General features: G+C 43.3%; 1 long non-coding RNA gene across 1 annotated transcript; it reads left to right on the forward strand.

Annotated features, from left to right (window-relative positions):
* The first annotated feature begins 4,145 nt into the window (after positions 1–4,145).
* Positions 4,146–5,243, forward strand: LOC131724713 (uncharacterized). The gene is made up of 3 exons (XR_009320286.1): positions 4,146–4,214; positions 5,057–5,100; positions 5,193–5,243. It is a non-coding gene; the product is annotated as an uncharacterized LOC131724713 (long non-coding RNA).
* The last annotated feature ends 1,420 nt before the right edge of the window (positions 5,244–6,663 follow it).

A 6,663-nucleotide genomic window follows, 5' to 3' on the forward strand; every position in this document is an offset into this window, starting at 1 on the left:
GAGGTCTGGTAAAGCATAGGGAAGCATTGTAAAGCACAGAGAGGTGTGGTAAAGCATAGGGAAGCATTGTAAAGCACAGAGAGGTCTGGTAAAGCATAGGGAAGCATTGTAAAGCACAGAGAGGTCTGGTAAAGCATAGGGAAGCATTGTAAAGCACAGAGAGGTCTGGTAAAGCATAGGGAAGCATTGTAAAGCACAGAGAGGTCTGGTAAAGCATAGGGAAGCATTGTAAAGCACAGAGAGGTCTGGTAAAGCATAGGGAAGCATTGTAAAACACAGAGAGGTCTGGTAAAGCATAGGGAAGCATTGTAAAGCACAGAGAGGTCTGGTAAAGCATAGGGAAGCATTGTAAAGCACAGAGAGGTCTGGTAAAGCATAGGGAAGCATTGTAAAGCACAGAGAGGTCTGGTAAAGCATAGGGAAGCATTGTAAAGCACAGAGAGGTCTGGTAAAGCATAGGGAAGCATTGTAAAGCACAGAGAGGTCTGGTAAAGCATAGGGAAGCATTGTAAAGCACAGAGAGGTCTGGTAAAGCATAGGGAAGCATTGTAAAGCACAGAGAGGTCTGGTAAAGCATAGGGAAACATTGTAAAGCACAGAGAGGTCTGGTGAAGCATAGGGAAGCATTGTAAAGCACAGAGAGGTGTGGTAAAGCATAGGGAAGCATTGTAAAGCACAGAGAGGTCTGGTAAAGCATAGGGAAGCATTGTAAAGCACAGAGAGGTCTGGTAAAGCATAGGGAAGCATTGTAAAGCACAGAGAGGTCTGGTAAAGCATAGGGAAGCATTGTAAAGCACAGAGAGGTTTGGTAAAGCATAGGGAAGCATTGTAAAGCACAGAGAGGTCTGGTAAAGCATAGGGAAGCATTGTAAAGCACAGAGAGGTCTGGTAAAGCATAGGGAAGCATTGTAAAGCACAGAGAGGTCTGGTAAAGCATAGGGAAGCATTGTAAAGCACAGAGAGGTCTGGTAAAGCATAGGGAAGCATTGTAAAGCACAGAGAGGTCTGGTAAAGCATAGGGAAGCATTGTAAAGCACAGAGAGGTCTGGTAAAGCATAGGGAAGCATTGTAAAGCACAGAGAGGGATGGTAAAGCATAGGGAAGCATTGTAAAGCACAGAGAGGTCTGGTAAAGCATAGGGAAGCATTGTAAAGCACAGAGAGGTCTGGTAAAGCATAGGGAAGCATTGTAAAGCACAGAGAGGTCTGGTAAAGCATAGGGAAGCATTGTAAAGCACAGAGAGGTGTGGTAAAGCATAGGGAAGCATTGTAAAGCACAGAGAGGTCTGGTAAAGCATAGGGAAGCATTGTAAAGCACAGAGAGGTCTGGTAAAGCATAGGGAAGCATTGTAAAGCACAGAGAGGTCTGGTAAAGCATAGGGAAGCATTGTAAAGCACAGAGAGGTCTGGTAAAGCATAGGGAAGCATTGTAAAGCACAGAGAGGTCTGGTAAAGCATAGGGAAGCATTGTAAAACACAGAGAGGTCTGGTAAAGCATAGGGAAGCATTGTAAAGCACAGAGAGGTCTGGTAAAGCATAGGGAAGCATTGTAAAGCACAGAGAGGTCTGGTAAAGCATAGGGAAGCATTGTAAAGCACAGAGAGGTCTGGTAAAGCATAGGGAAGCATTGTAAAGCACAGAGAGGTCTGGTAAAGCATAGGGAAGCATTGTAAAGCACAGAGAGGTCTGGTAAAGCATAGGGAAGCATTGTAAAGCACAGAGAGGTCTGGTAAAGCATAGGGAAGCATTGTAAAGCACAGAGAGGTCTGGTAAAGCATAGGGAAACATTGTAAAGCACAGAGAGGTCTGGTGAAGCATAGGGAAGCATTGTAAAGCACAGAGAGGTGTGGTAAAGCATAGGGAAGCATTGTAAAGCACAGAGAGGTCTGGTAAAGCATAGGGAAGCATTGTAAAGCACAGAGAGGTCTGGTAAAGCATAGGGAAGCATTGTAAAGCACAGAGAGGTCTGGTAAAGCATAGGGAAGCATTGTAAAGCACAGAGAGGTTTGGTAAAGCATAGGGAAGCATTGTAAAGCACAGAGAGGTCTGGTAAAGCATAGGGAAGCATTGTAAAGCACAGAGAGGTCTGGTAAAGCATAGGGAAGCATTGTAAAGCACAGAGAGGTCTGGTAAAGCATAGGGAAGCATTGTAAAGCACAGAGAGGTCTGGTAAAGCATAGGGAAGCATTGTAAAGCACAGAGAGGTCTGGTAAAGCATAGGGAAGCATTGTAAAGCACAGAGAGGTCTGGTAAAGCATAGGGAAGCATTGTAAAGCACAGAGAGGGATGGTAAAGCATAGGGAAGCATTGTAAAGCACAGAGAGGTCTGGTAAAGCATAGGGAAGCATTGTAAAGCACAGAGAGGTCTGGTAAAGCATAGGGAAGCATTGTAAAGCACAGAGAGGTCTGGTAAAGCATAGGGAAGCATTGTAAAGCACAGAGAGGTGTGGTAAAGCATAGGGAAGCATTGTAAAGCACAGAGAGGTCTGGTAAAGCATAGGGAAGCATTGTAAAGCACTGCAGTATACTTTAATAAAGAGCAGCAAGTTTGATATGAAACCTTTCTGGAAATGTTCCAAGAAGCAGCAAGTCAACGGAAATCATTTAGGTTTGCACTCTAATTAGAAAGGCGGTGGTTTTAATGAGCCACTTCCTCGCTAATTTAGACTACCGCCCCCCCCCCCCCCCCCCCAGCACCACAAACTGCATCTCCAAGCAACACGAACGCAGTCCGAGTCACAGAATAGACCTCAGCATCCCGGAGTAGAGTTTTGAGCTGGGTATTTATTTATTTATTTATTTATTTATTTTTTTTTTTTAAAGTGCCTATTCTTGTAAAGACCATGTTTTATAATAAGATGTTGCTATAGCAACAAGCAGATTGTTACTATAGCAACTGTAGGTATTTTCCAATACTAAGTGCTCACTTTTCTAAATCCACGCATACAGACAATATAAAGTCAGAGCTACAGAAGGGCTGGGAATCAGACTCCCGCTGCACAGCGGTGTGATCCGTTCCTGATTTCACTGTGAGTTTAATAATAAGACACACCTGAGCTTGTTAGCTAGACACACTGGGGGCTGATCAAGCTGGTAGTAAAACCTGGACTGGATCACACTGCTGTGGAACAGGAGTCTGATTTGCATCCCTGTGCACTTTCACATATATCTAGAGGAGCGATGAAACCTGCCAAGGACCTTCTCCAGCAGGTTACTGATGGTGCAGGAAGCTAAGAGTGGATGGAGGCTGTCTGTCACACATCTATGTAGCTGCTGGTCAGTGTGTTGGGAGTCTCAGCAGCTGAGTCTGTGGGGGTGAAAGGAGGAGGGGGGCTGAGGAGAGGAAAGAAATTTAGAGCCTAACGGGGATGTTTCATTACGAGAGGAACTCTAATTAGCATGGCAGTGCTGCAATCGCTGGAGAACCATCTCCCGGTCCAGGAAAGGAAATTCTCCAGATTCCTCACAGGGTGTGTGCGTATCTCATCTATCTCAGTGCGTTTGTAACTGTAGTTAATGATGAACGTCTTCGGAGCAGCTGGCATGCTTGGAAACACTGTGTGCAAGCTTCAGTAAGGGTTAACCCTCTGTGTGTGTGTGTGTGTGGGAGGGAGTGAGTGAGTGGGGTTAGTGTTGCACACAGTGCCTGTGTCAGTATTTGGATATTTGTGTGATAAAGATCTCGCGGTCTCTGTGTGAGAGGATTCAGTTAACTGTTGAACAGTCTGTGAAGAGAGAACGTCAATAGATACGAGTGGTCAGCGAGAGAGTGTGGTTACTGTTGAACCAGGGCTTGAACTATAGCCTATTTCAAATTGGCTTTGTTGCCATGACAATAAAAAGAATTGTGTTGCCAAGGCACATAGATGGGGCAACTGACTAAAATACATACACCGAAAATATAGAAGATTTCTAATTTTCACACCACACTTATTTGAGTACATCGAGTTTATGATGTCATAGACTTCAACCCCCTACATCACTTTGATGAAGTTTAAGAAATAGTCTTTATGCCAAATTGAATAAAATGCCTTTTTTAAAGTCTATAAAGCAGGCAAGTACTTTTCATTTATTAGTTTGATGGACGTGTTTGTTTATTATTTCTCTCTGTCTGTCCCAGCAGGACACTGTCCATCGGTCAACAGTGACCCTGCTAGGAATCGCATCAAACAGAAGGCAGCCTTCCACCAGCGCAGGAAGCACCCACCCGCCAAGGTACAGCTTCAAATAGGATCCACACTTCAAAAACATGACAACCCAGCACTTCCTCTAAGCAGAGAAAGAATTAACAGTTTGTAGTCCACAGAAAAAAAACCACACGCACCACCCCACGCACATTTTAGTCCAGTTTTTATTGCACAATTAAAACTTGCAGCATACATTTTTCAAATAGGGGAAGCATGGAAACAAGACTCCTGTTGCTCCATGCCTGGTTTTACTGCGAGTTCAGGACTCGCCTGAACTTGTTACCTGTAAACCAGGTAAAACCAAGCTTGTAGTCCAGCAACATGACAAAAAGGAGAGCTCCCGTTGCATAGCAGTGTGATCCATTCCTGAGTGAGTACAAAACTAAGACACTCCTGAGCTTGTTGGCTAGACACACTGGGGCTGATCAAGCTGGTAGTAAAACCTGGACTGGATGAAAGAGTCCTTGTTCTATCCCTGTATAAAAACATAGAGCAGGGAAATACAAAATCCAGTTTTAATCCAATGTGATCAATGGTCTCCCAAATACCTCTCAGAATCCACTGAAAAAATAAAAGCCCACTGACATACAAAGTCTTTGTTGCATTGAGATGCATGGTTTAGAGATCATCATTTAAAAACATGCAAAACAGATTCAAACTACATTAGCACAAGTAGATACAGGGCTATTGGCAGACCGCACGCCTTTGATAGTTCAGTAGGTTCATTTATTCACAGCCAGGGTATGTGGACAGGAAACTGCCTCACCAAATTCACTGTTCATTTGTAGAAAGAGCACAAAAGCCATGCAATATTTGAGCTTATTTTAAATCAATTTAAACAAAAAAAAATGAAAGGTTCCTTCCTTGCAGGTCCTTGCCCGTTCTCCGCACGTTATGAAGACGCGACCGGAATAGTACGTGTGGCTTTATATTTTATTTATTAATTAATTAATGCTAAAATAGGTTCCACTAAAGTAACAACTTTTTTTCAATGTTTCTTTTACAGGTTATAATGCAAACTTGGACCCGGGTAAGTCATGAATATGTGTATTAAAATGGCTTTAATAATTTGTAGTAATTTAAGCATTGTACACTTTTATTGAGTCATTTAGCAAACACACTTATCCACAGTGACTTCCAGAGACTAGGGGGGTGAACTCTGCATCATCAACAACTGCTGCTGCTGCTGCTGCAGAGTCACTTCCAATAGGAGCTTGTTTGTTTGACGGAACACAAGGAGGTGAAGTGACTTGCTCAGGGTCACACAGTGGCTGAGCTGGGATTTGAACCACAGGGCGCTTCCTGGTATCCAACCCTTTTTGCTGAAGCCCTAGCTGGTCCAAATCTCTACGGAAGGCACGGACGCCAGCCCATGGCTGTGGGGCTTGAAGACCCTGCTGAACCTTGTATGAGTACGAACACATTTTAAGGTGTGTGTTTTCTGGTTCCGGTATGCTTTGATGGGCGCCCCAAGACTGATACTGGTGGAGTAGGAGCCTTTTATTAACTGTATTATCTTAATGCAAGTCTACTGATGACTGTTTGATGTAATATTTTTAAAGTGTTTGACTCATTGGTGTGTGTGTGTGATTATTTTATTTAAGGTGGGGATTGCTTCTTGTGACTCAATTCTGGACTCTGGTGACCAGCAGGCATGACTCTATTAAATACACACTTTAAAAGTTTGAATTTAATAATTGTGGTGTGTGTGGTTTTGTCATGGTCTCAGAATTCTGTAATGATTTGAACCTGGAGGGAATGTGTTTAGGTTGAGCTAGTTATTTGTATCCCCATGCAGTGATTGAACTGATGAATTGCTCTGTGCATGTATTTGCTGCAGTAACTATTATTATTATTATTATTATTATTATTATTATTTATTTCTTACCAGACGCCCTTATCCAGGGCGACTTACAATTGTTACAAGATATCACATTATTTTTACATACAATTCCCCATTTATACAGTTGGGTTTTTACTGGAGCAATCTAGGTAAAGTACCTTGCTCAAGGGTACAGCAGCAGTGTCCCCCCCCACCTGGGATTGAACCCTCGACCCTCCGGTCAAGAGTCCAGAGCCCTGACCACTACTCCACACTGCTCAACTGACTCACTCCAACTTGGTGTGCATGCGCAGTACACTTTTTGGTGTAATCATTTTTAATGTTGCAACTGTGCTGCAAACATGTGTTTTGAAACAATTTATTTCTCCTTTTTTTTTCAGGTCATGAAGCAACACTTTGAAGCTGGTGCCTGAGAATTTAATTGATACTTTTGCAATTCGTGAGCCTGTACCAGTGAGCGACCGGTGTTTCGTAACAAAGTGATTTGAGTGGAGGCACTGTGTTAAGTTTTGTGTAATGTGGTGGTTTATTTTGCTGTGGTCTGCCTGCACGCTGCACTGTAAGGGAGGCACCACTGCATTCAAAGAGTCCCCTGTACTTGGAGGAGTTGTCTCCTAGATGCAATTTATTTTCA

The sequence above is a fragment of the Acipenser ruthenus genome, chromosome 56 (assembly GCF_902713425.1).
Source record: "Acipenser ruthenus chromosome 56, fAciRut3.2 maternal haplotype, whole genome shotgun sequence".
NCBI lineage: Eukaryota > Metazoa > Chordata > Actinopteri > Acipenseriformes > Acipenseridae > Acipenser > Acipenser ruthenus.